The following is an 11314-nucleotide window of genomic DNA, read 5'->3' as shown; positions in this document are numbered from 1 at the left end:
AAATGTATTTTTTAGTTCGAACCCAAGTCTGAAATAAGTGCCCATAGGAATGGTGATTTTTCCTAAAATTCAACTTTATGCATATTTTGTGACTGATTTCGTTTTTGACAATGATTCTAATCACAATTCTAATAAATCAACACGTTTTGTCCAAGAGAGCCTGAAAAAATGTATTTTTAGTTCGAACCCAAGTCTGAAATTAGTGCCTATAAGAATAATGATTCTTCCTAAAATTCAACTTTATGCAGCTGTTGTGACTGATTTAGTTTTGTACAATTATTCTTATCACTGATATTAAATTTTTGCCCGTTTGGTACAAAAAACCTGCAAAAATGTATTTTTTAGTTCGAACCCAAGTCTGAAATTAGTGCCTATAAGAATAATGATTCTTCCTAAAATTCAACTTTATGCAGATGTTGTGACTGATTTAGTTTTGTACAATGATTCTTATCACTGATATTAAATTTTTGCCCGTTTGGTACAAAAAACCTGAAAAAATGTGTTTTTTAGTTCGAACCCAAGTCTGAAATTAGTGCCTATAAGAATAATGATTCTTCCTAAAATTCAACTTTATGCAGATGTTGTGACTGATTAAGTTTTGTACAATGATTCTTATCACTGATCTAAAATTTTTGCCCGTTTGGTACAAAAAACCTGAAAAAATGTATTTTTTAGTTCGAACCCAAGTCTGAAATTAGTGCCTATAAGAATAATGATTCTTCCTTAAATTCAACTTTATGCAGATGTTGTGACTGATTTTGTTTTGTACAATGATTCTTATCACTGATATTAAATTTTTGCCCGTTTGGTACAAAAAACCTGAAAAAATGTGTTTTTTAGTTCGAACCCAAGTCTGAAATTAGTGCCCATAAGAATAATGATTCTTCCTACAATTCAACTTTATGCAGATGTTGTGACTGATTAAGTTTTGTACAATGATTCTTATCACTGATCTAAAATTTTTGCCCGTTTGGTACAAAAAACCTGAAAAAATGTATTTTTTAGTTCGAACCCAAGTCTGAAATTAGTGCCTATAAGAATAATGATTCTTCCTTAAATTAAACTTTATGCAGATGTTGTGACTGATTTAGTTTTGTACAATGATTCTTATCACTGATATTAAATTTTTGCCCGTTTGGTACAAAAAACCTGAAAAAATGTGTTTTTTAGTTCGTATCCAAGTCTGAAATTAGTGCCCATAGGAATGATGATTGTTCCGAAAAATTCAACTTTATGCATATTTTGTGACTGATTTCGTTTTTGACAATGATTCTAATCACAATTCTAAAAACTCTACACGTTTTGTCCAAGAGAGCCTAAAAAAATGTATTTTTTAGTTCGAACCCAAGTCTGAAATTAGTGCCCATAGGAATGATGATTTTTCCTAAAATTCAACTTTATGCATATTCTGTGACTGATTTCTTTTTTGACAATTAAAAAATCAACACGTTTTGTCCGAGAGAGCCTGAAAAAATGTATTTTTTAGTTCGAACCCACGTCTGAAATTAGTGCCTATAAGAATAATGACTTTTCCAAAAAATCTAGTTTATGTACATTTTGTTACTGATTTAGTTTTGTTCAATGATTCTTATCACTTATCTTAAATTTTAGCCCGTTAGGTACAAAAAAGCCTGAAAAAATGTATTTTTTAGTTCGAACCCAAGTCTGAAATTAATGTCCATAGGAATGATGATTTTTCCTCAAATTCAACTTTTTGCAGATTTTGCTACTGATTTCGTTTATGACAATGATTCTTATCACAATTCTAAAAAATCAACACGTTTTGTCCGATAGAGCCTGAAAAAAATGCCTTTTTAGTTCGAACCCAAGTCTAAAATTAGTGCCTATAAGAATAATGACTTTTCCTAAAATTCAACTTAATGCAGATGTTGTGACTGATTTAGTTTCGTACAATGATTCTTATCACTTATCTTAAATTTCAGCCCGTTTGGTACAAAAATGCCTGAATAATGTATTTTTTAGTTCGAACCCAAGTCTGAAATTAGTGCCCATAGGAATGATGATTTTTCCTAAAATTCAACTTTATGCATATTCTGTGACTGATTTCGTTTTTGACAATTAAAAAATCAACACGTTTTGTCCGAGAGAGCCTGAAAAAATGTATTTTTTAGTTCGAACCCAAGTCTGAAATAAGTGCCCATAGGAATGATGATTTTTCCTAAAATTCAACTTTATGCATATTCTGTGACTGATTTCGTTTTTGACAATTAAAAAATCAACACGTTTTGTCCGAGAGAGCCTGAAAAAATGTATTTTTTAGTTCGAACCCAAGTCTGAAATAAGTGCCCATAGGAATTGTGATTTTTCCTAAAATTCAACTTTATGCATATTTTGTGACTGATTTCGTTTTTGGCAATGATTCTAATCACAATTCTAATAAATCAACACGTTTTGTCCAAGAGAGCCTGAAAAAATGTATTTTTAGTTCGAACCCAAGTCTGAAATTAGTGCCTATAAGAATAATAAAATTCAACTTTATGCAGCTGTTGTGACTGATTTAGTTTTGTACAATTATTCTTATCACTGATATTAAATTTTTGCCCGTTTGGTACAAAAAACCTGAAAAAATGTATTTTTTAGTTCGAACCCAAGTCTGAAATTATTGCCTATAAGAATAATGATTCTTCCTAAAATTCAACTTTATGCAGCTGTTGTGACTGATTTAGTTTTGTACAATTATTCTTATCACTGATATTAAATTTTTGCCCGTTTGGTACAAAAAACCTGAAAAAATGTGTTTTTTAGTTCGAACCCAAGTCTGAAATTAGTGCCTATAAGAATAATGATTCTTCCTAAAATTCAACTTTATGCAGATGTTGTGACTGATTAAGTTTTGTACAATGATTCTTATCACTGATCTAAAATTTTTGCCCGTTTGGTACAAAAAACCTGAAAAAATGTATTTTTTAGTTCGAACCCAAGTCTGAAATTAGTGCCTATAAGAATAATGATTCTTCCTTAAATTCAACTTTATGCAGATGTTGTGACTGATTTTGTTTTGTACAATGATTCTTATCACTGATATTAAATTTTTGCCCGTTTGGTACAAAAAACCTGAAAAAATGTGTTTTTTAGTTCGAACCCAAGTCTGAAATTAGTGCCTATAAGAATAATGATTCTTCCTACAATTCAACTTTATGCAGATGTTGTGACTGATTAAGTTTTGTACAATGATTCTTATCACTGATCTAAAATTTTTGCCCGTTTGGTACAAAAAACCTGAAAAAATGTATTTTTTAGTTCGAACCCAAGTCTGAAATTAGTGCCTATAAGAATAATGATTCTTCCTTAAATTCAACTTTATGCAGATGTTGTGACTGATTTAGTTTTGTACAATGATTCTTATCACTGATATTAAATTTTTGCCCGTTTGGTACAAAAAACCTGAAAAAATGTGTTTTTTAGTTCGTATCCAAGTCTGAAATTAGTGCCCATAGGAATGATGATTGTTCCGAAAAATTCAACTTTATGCATATTTTGTGACTGATTTCGTTTTTGACAATGATTCTAATCACAATTCTAAAAACTCTACACGTTTTGTCCAAGAGAGCCTAAAAAAATGTATTTTTTAGTTCGAACCCACGTCTGAAATTAGTGCCTATAAGAATAATGACTTTTCCAAAAAATCTAGTTTATGTACATTTTGTTACTGATTTAGTTTTGTTCAATGATTCTTATCACTTATCTTAAATTTTAGCCCGTTATGTACAAAAAAGCCTGAAAAAATGTATTTTTTAGTTCGAACCCAAGTCTGAAATTAGTGTCCATAGGAATGATGATTTTTCCTCAAATTCAACTTTTTGCAGATTTTGCTACTGATTTCGTTTATGACAATGATTCTTATCACAATTCTAAAAAATCAACACGTTTTGTCCGATAGAGCCTGAAAAAAATGCCTTTTTAGTTCGAACCCAAGTCTAAAATTAGTGCCTATAAGAATAATGACTTTTCCTAAAATTCAACTTAATGCAGATGTTGTGACTGATTTAGTTTCGTACAATGATTCTTATCACTTATCTTAAATTTCAGCCCGTTTGGTACAAAAATGCCTGAAAAATGTATTTTTTAGTTCGAACCCAAGTCTGAAATTAGTGCCCATAGGAATGATGATTTTTCCTAAAATTCAACTTTATGCATATTCTGTGACTGATTTCGTTTTTGACAATTAAAAAATCAACACGTTTTGTCCGAGAGAGCCTGAAAAAATGTATTTTTTAGTTCGAACCCAAGTCTGAAATAAGTGCCCATAGGAATGATGATTTTTCCTAAAATTCAACTTTATGCATATTCTGTGACTGATTTCGTTTTTGACAATTAAAAAATCAACACGTTTTGTCCGAGAGAGCCTGAAAAAATGTATTTTTTAGTTCGAACCCAAGTCTGAAATAAGTGCCCATAAAAATTGTGATTTTTCCTAAAATTCAACTTTATGCATATTTTGTGACTGATTTCGTTTTTGGCAATGATTCTAATCACAATTCTAATAAATCAACACGTTTTGTCAAAGAGAGCCTGAAAAAATGTATTTTTAGTTCGAATCCAAGTCTGAAATTAGTGCCTATAAGAATAATAAAATTCAACTTTATGCAGCTGTTGTGACTGATTTAGTTTTGTACAATTATTCTTATCACTGATATTAAATTTTTGCCCGTTTGGTACAAAAAACCTGAAAAAATGTATTTTTTAGTTCGAACCCAAGTCTGAAATTATTGCCTATAAGAATAATGATTCTTCCTAAAATTCAACTTTATGCAGATGTTGTGACTGATTTAGTTTTGTACAATGATTCTTATCACTGATATTAAATTTTTGCCCGTTTGGTACAAAAAACCTGAAAAAATGTGTTTTTTAGTTCGAACCCAAGTCTGAAATTAGTGCCTATAAGAATAATGATTCTTCCTAAAATTCAACTTTATGCAGATGTTGTGACTGATTAAGTTTTGTACAATGATTCTTATCACTGATCTAAAATTTTTGCCCGTTTGGTACAAAAAACCTGAAAAAATTTATTTTTTAGTTCGAACCCAAGTCTGAAATTAGTGCCTATAAAAATAATGATTCTTCCTTAAATTCAACTTTATGCAGATGTTGTGACTGATTTTGTTTTGTACAATGATTCTTATCACTGATATTAAATTTTTGCCCGTTTGGTACAAAAAACCTGAAAAAATGTGTTTTTTAGTTCGAACCCAAGTCTGAAATTAGTGCCTATAAGAATAATGATTCTTCCTACAATTCAACTTTATGCAGATGTTGTGACTGATTAAGTTTTGTACAATGATTCTTATCACTGATCTAAAATTTTTGCCCGTTTGGTACAAAAAACCTGAAAAAATCTATTTTTGAAGTGAAACTTCTTTACGCGCGTCATGCAATTTCGAGGAGTAAAACCAACTCATGACCGAAACGAAAATGCGGGACCGATTAAAGTTCATTTGATGTAGTAAAAGTTTTGAAGTAAAATATAAATGCTTCTTAGCTCATCTCGACAACTGGCGTTGGTGGTGTAATGGTCAGCATAGTTGCTTTCGAAGCAGTTGATCCGAGTTCGATTCTCGGCCATGGAATATTATTTTTTTGTTTTTAAGGAATTTTTTTTTTTTAATGGTTGACCATAATATCAATCCACTAAGTAATATTTTAGGCCTGTAGCATAATTGAAAAGTTAAAGAATGATATAAAATTTTTTATGATGTTAACGATAAAAAAATGAAAAAAAACATAAAATTAAAATAAAAAATGGGCCAACGGCACGCGGTGTTCCCAAGCGGTCACCCATCCAAGTACTGACCGCGCCCAATGTTGCTTAACTTCGGTGATCGGACGAGAACCGGTGTGTTCAAAATGGTATGGTCGTTGGCAAAAGTTAAACAATATTAATTTCTATTCTACCTGCCAATAAATATATGAAAATTAGTATAAAAAAGCCCTAATAATATTGAAAAAATTAGCAAGGTGTGTGCGAGGTTGATAAAAATAATCATTACATACGCGCTTGAAAAAGATCGTAATTACATTAATAAGTTTGTAGGAATTTTTTTTTTCAATGGTTGACCATAATATCAATCCACTAAGTAATATTTTAGGCCTGTAGCATACTTGAAAAGTTAAAGAATTTTATGATATTATTAATTATAGTAATGATAAAAAAATAAAAAAAACATGAAATTAAAATAAAAAATAGGCCAACGGCACGCGGTGTTCCCAAGCGGTCACCCATCCAAGTACTGACCGCGCCCAATGTTGCTTAACTTCGGTGATCGGACGAGAACCGGTGTGTTCAACATGGTATGGTCGTTGGCAAACGCTAAACAATATTAATTTCTACTCTACCTGCCAATAAATATATGAAAATTAGTATAAAAAAGCCCTAATAATACTGAAAACATTAGCAAGGTGTAAATATTATATACCTAGTTTAACTCACTCTCCTAACTCATCTTCGCTGTCTACAGGCAGAGCGCACGACTGTGGTCGTGAAGAACCGAGGTTCGATCCCCGCTTTAACTAATTTTTTTTTTCTTTTTTTATAACTTTTAATTTTTTTTATCACATGCTACTTATAAATATGTCAATAGACAGAAAAAAAGAGAGAATGAAATGAAAAGAGAGAGAGAGAAGAATACTAGAAGTTTCACTTCTGTCTTGCGTAGGCTTGACACACCCATTTTTAGTTCGAACCCAAGTCTGAAATTAGTGCCTATAAGAATAATGATTCTTCCTTAAATTCAACTTTATGCAGATGTTGTGACTGATTTAGTTTTGTACAATGATTCTTATCACTGATATTAAATTTTTGCCCGTTTGGTACAAAAAACCTGAAAAAATGTGTTTTTTAGTTCGTATCCAAGTCTGAAATTAGTGCCCATAGGAATGATGATTGTTCCGAAAAATTCAACTTTATGCATATTTTGTGACTGATTTCGTTTTTGACAATGATTCTAATCACAATTCTAAAAACTCTACACGTTTTGTCCAAGAGAGCCTAAAAAAATGTATTTTTTAGTTCGAACCCAAGTCTGAAATTAGTGCCCATAGGAATGATGATTTTTCCTAAAATTCAACTTTATACATATTCTGTGACTGATTTCTTTTTTGACAATTAAAAAATCAACACGTTTTGTCCGAGAGAGCCTGAAAAAATGTATTTTTTAGTTCGAACCCACGTCTGAAATTAGTGCCTATAAGAATAATGACTTTTCCAAAAAATCTAGTTTATGTACATTTTGTTACTGATTTAGTTTTGTTCAATGATTCTTATCACTTATCTTAAATTTTAGCCCGTTAGGTACAAAAAAGCCTGAAAAAATGTATATTTTAGTTCGAACCCAAGTCTGAAATTAGTGTCCATAGGAATGATGATTTTTCCTAAAATTCAACTTTTTGCAGATTTTGCTACTGATTTCGTTTATGACAATGATTCTTATCACAATTCTAAAAAATCAACACGTTTTGTCCGATAGAGCCTGAAAAAAATGCCTTTTTAGTTCGAACCCAAGTCTAAAATTAGTGCCTATAAGAATAATGACTTTTCCTAAAATTCAACTTAATGCAGATGTTGTGACTGATTTAGTTTCGTACAATGATTCTTATCACTTATCTTAAATTTCAGCCCGTTTGGTACAAAAATGCCTGAAAAATGTATTTTTTAGTTCGAACCCAAGTCTGAAATTAGTGCCCATAGGAATGATGATTTTTCCTAAAATTCAACTTTATGCATATTCTGTGACTGATTTCGTTTTTGACAATTAAAAAATCAACACGTTTTGTCCGAGAGAGCCTGAAAAAATGTATTTTTTAGTTCGAACCCAAGTCTGAAATAAGTGCCCATAGGAATGGTAATTTTTCCTAAAATTCAACTTTATGCATATTTTGTGACTGATTTCGTTTTTGACAATGATTCTAATCACAATTCTAATAAATCAACACGTTTTGTCCAAGAGAGCCTGAAAAAATGTATTTTTAGTTCGAACCCAAGTCTGAAATTAGTGCCTATAAGAATAATGATTCTTCCTAAAATTCAACTTTATGCAGCTGTTGTGACTGATTTAGTTTTGTACAATTATTCTTATCACTGATATTAAATTTTTGCCCGTTTGGTACAAAAAACCTGAAAAAATGTATTTTTTAGTTCGAACCCAAGACTGAAATTAGTGCCTATAAGAATAATGATTCTTCCTAAAATTCAACTTTATGCAGATGTTGTGACTGATTTAGTTTTGTACAATGATTCTTATCACTGATATTAAATATTTGCCCGTTTGGTACAAAAAACCTGAAAAAATGTGTTTTTTAGTTCGAACCCAAGTCTGAAATTAGTGCCTATAAGAATAATGATTCTTCCTAAAATTCAACTTTATGCAGATGTTGTGACTGATTAAGTTTTGTACAATGATTCTTATCACTGATCTAAAATTTTTGCCCGTTTGGTACAAAAAACCTGAAAAAATGTATTTTTTAGTTCGAACCCAAGTCTGAAATTAGTGCCTATAAGAATAATGATTCTTCCTTAAATTCAACTTTATGCAGATGTTGTGACTGATTTTGTTTTGTACAATGATTCTTATCACTGATATTAAATTTTTGCCCGTTTGGTACAAAAAACCTGAAAAAATGTGTTTTTTAGTTCGAACCCAAGTCTGAAATTAGTGCCTATAAGAATAATGATTCTTCCTAAAATTCAACTTTTTGCAGATGTTGTGACTGATTAAGTTTTGTACAATGATTCTTATCACTGATCTTAAATTTTTTCCCGTTTGGTACAAAAAACCTGAAAAAATGTATTTTTTAGTTCGAACCCAAGTCTGAAATTAGTGCCCATAGGAATGATGATTTTTCCTCAAATTCAACTTTATGCAGATTTTGCTACTGATTTCGTTTATGACAATGATTCTTATAACAATTCTAAAAAATCAACAGGTTTTGTTCGATAGAGCCTGAAAAAAATGCCTTTTAGTTCGAACCCAAGTCTAAAATTAGTGCCTATAAGAATAATGACTTTTCCTAAAATTCAAATTAATGCAGATGTTGTGACTGATTTAGTTTCGTACAATGATTCTTATCACTTTTTCGAAGTCTAAAATTAGTGCCTATAAGAATAATGATTTTTCCTAAAATTCAACTTTATGCATATTTTGTGACTGATTTCGTTTTTGACAATGATTCTAATCATAATTCTAATAAATCAACACGTTTTGTCCAAGAGAGCCTGAAAAAATGTATTTTTAGTTCGAACCCAAGTCTGAAATTAGTGCCTATAAGAATAATGATTTTTCCGAAAAATTCAAGTTTATGTACATTTTGTTACTGATTCAGTTTTGTACAATGATTCTTATCACTTATCTTAAATTTTAGCCCGTTTGGTACAAAAAAGCCAGAAAAAATGTATTTTTTAGTTCGAACCCAAGTCTGAAATTAGTGCCCATAGGAATGTTGATTTTTCCTAAAATTCAACTTTATGCAGATTTTGTGACTGATTTCGTTTTTGACAATGATTCTTATCACTGATCTTAAATTTCAGCACGTTTGATACAAAAATGCCTGAAAAATGTATTTTTTAGTTCGAACCCAAGTCTGAAATTAGTGCCTATAAGAATAATGATTTTTCCAAAAAATCTAGTTTATGTACATTTTGTTACTGATTTAGTTTTGTTCAAAGATTCTTATCACTTATCTTAAATTTTAGCCCGTTTTGTCCAAGAGAGCCTAAAAAAATGTATTTTTTAGTTCGAACCCAAGTCTGAAATTAGTGCCCATAGGAATGATGATTTTTCCTAAAATTCAACTTTATGCATATTTTGTGACTGATTTCGTTTTTGACAATGATTCTTATCACAATTCTAATAAATCAACACGTTTTGTCCAAGAGAGCCTAAAAAAATGTATTTTTTAGTTCGAACCCAAGTCTGAAATTAGTGCCCATAGGAATGATGATTTTTCCTAAAATTCAACTTTATGCATATTTTGTAACTGATTTCGTTTTTGACAATGATTCTTATCACTGATCTTAAATTTCAGCCCGTTTTGTCCAAAAGAGCCTAAAAAAATGTATTTTTTAGTTCGAACCCAAGTCTGAAATTAGTGCCCATAGGAATGATGATATTTCCTAAAATTCAACTTTATGCATATTCTGTGACTGATTTCTTTTTTGACAATTAAAAAATCAACACGTTTTGTCCGAGAGAGCCTGAAAAAATGTATTTTTTAGTTCGAACCCACGTCTGAAATTAGTGCCTATAAGAATAATGACTTTTCCAAAAAATCTAGTTTATGTACATTTTGTTACTGATTTAGTTTTGTTCAATGATTCTTATCACTTATCTTAAATTTTAGCCCATTAGGTACAAAAAAGCCTGAAAAAATGTATTTTTTAGTTCGAACCCAAGTCTGAAATTAGTGTCCATAGGAATGATGATTTTTCCTAAAATTCAACTTTTTGCAGATTTTGCTACTGATTTCGTTTATGACAATGATTCTTATCAAAATTCTAAAAAATCAACACGTTTTGTCCGATAGAGCCTGAAAAAAATGCCTTTTTAGATCGAACCCAAGTCTAAAATTAGTGCCTATAAGAATAATGACTTTTCCTAAAATTCAACTTAATGCAGATGTTGTGACTGATTTAGTTTCGTACAATGATTCTTATCACTTATCTTAAATTTTAGCCCGTTTGGTACAAAAAACCTGAAAAAATGTTTTTTTTTTAGTTCGTACCCAAGTCTGAAATTAGTGCCCATAGGAATGATGATTTTTCCTAAAATTCAACTTTATGCATATATTGTGACTGATTTCGTTTTTGACAATGATTCTTATCACAATTCTAATAAATCAACACGTTTTGTCCAAGAGAGCCTAAAAAAATGTATTTTTTAGTTCGAACCCAAGTCTGAAATTAGTGCTCATAGGAATGATGATTTTTCCTAAAATTCAACTTTATGCATATTTTGTGACTGATCTCGTTTTTGACAATGATTCTTATCACTGATCTTAAATTTCAGCCCGTTTTGTCCAAGAGAGCCTAAAAAAATGTATTTTTTAGTTCGAACCCAAGTCTGAAATTAGTGCCCATAGGAATGATGATTTTTCCTAAAATTCAACTTTATGCATATTCTGTGACTGATTTCTTTTTTGACAATTAAAAAATCAACACGTTTTGTCCGAGAGAGCCTGAAAAAATGTATTTTTTAGTTCGAACCCACGTCTGAAATTAGTGCCTATAAGAATAATGACTTTTCCAAAAAATCTAGTTTATGTACATTTTGTTACTGATTTAGTTTTGTTCAATGATTCTTAT

At 30.6% G+C, this 11314-nt stretch overlaps 2 non-coding genes across 2 annotated transcripts; both read right to left on the bottom strand.

Moving 5' to 3' along the window:
• Positions 1-5763: 5763 nt before the first annotated feature.
• LOC149410392 (5S ribosomal RNA) lies at positions 5764-5882 on the bottom strand. Its single transcript, XR_016305070.1, has one exon. It is a non-coding gene; the product is annotated as a 5S ribosomal RNA (ribosomal RNA).
• A 322-nt stretch (positions 5883-6204) lies between these two features.
• LOC149410391 (5S ribosomal RNA) lies at positions 6205-6323 on the bottom strand. Its single transcript, XR_016305067.1, has one exon. It is a non-coding gene; the product is annotated as a 5S ribosomal RNA (ribosomal RNA).
• Between the last annotated feature and the right edge of the window lie 4991 nt (positions 6324-11314).

Source organism: Hesperophylax consimilis, chromosome 28 (assembly GCF_061612785.1).
Source record: "Hesperophylax consimilis isolate HC1 chromosome 28, BYU_Hcon_1.0, whole genome shotgun sequence".
Lineage (NCBI taxonomy): Eukaryota > Metazoa > Arthropoda > Insecta > Trichoptera > Limnephilidae > Hesperophylax > Hesperophylax consimilis.
Note: the sequence above shows the minus strand (reverse complement) of the source record. Positions and strands in the feature narration are given on the sequence as shown.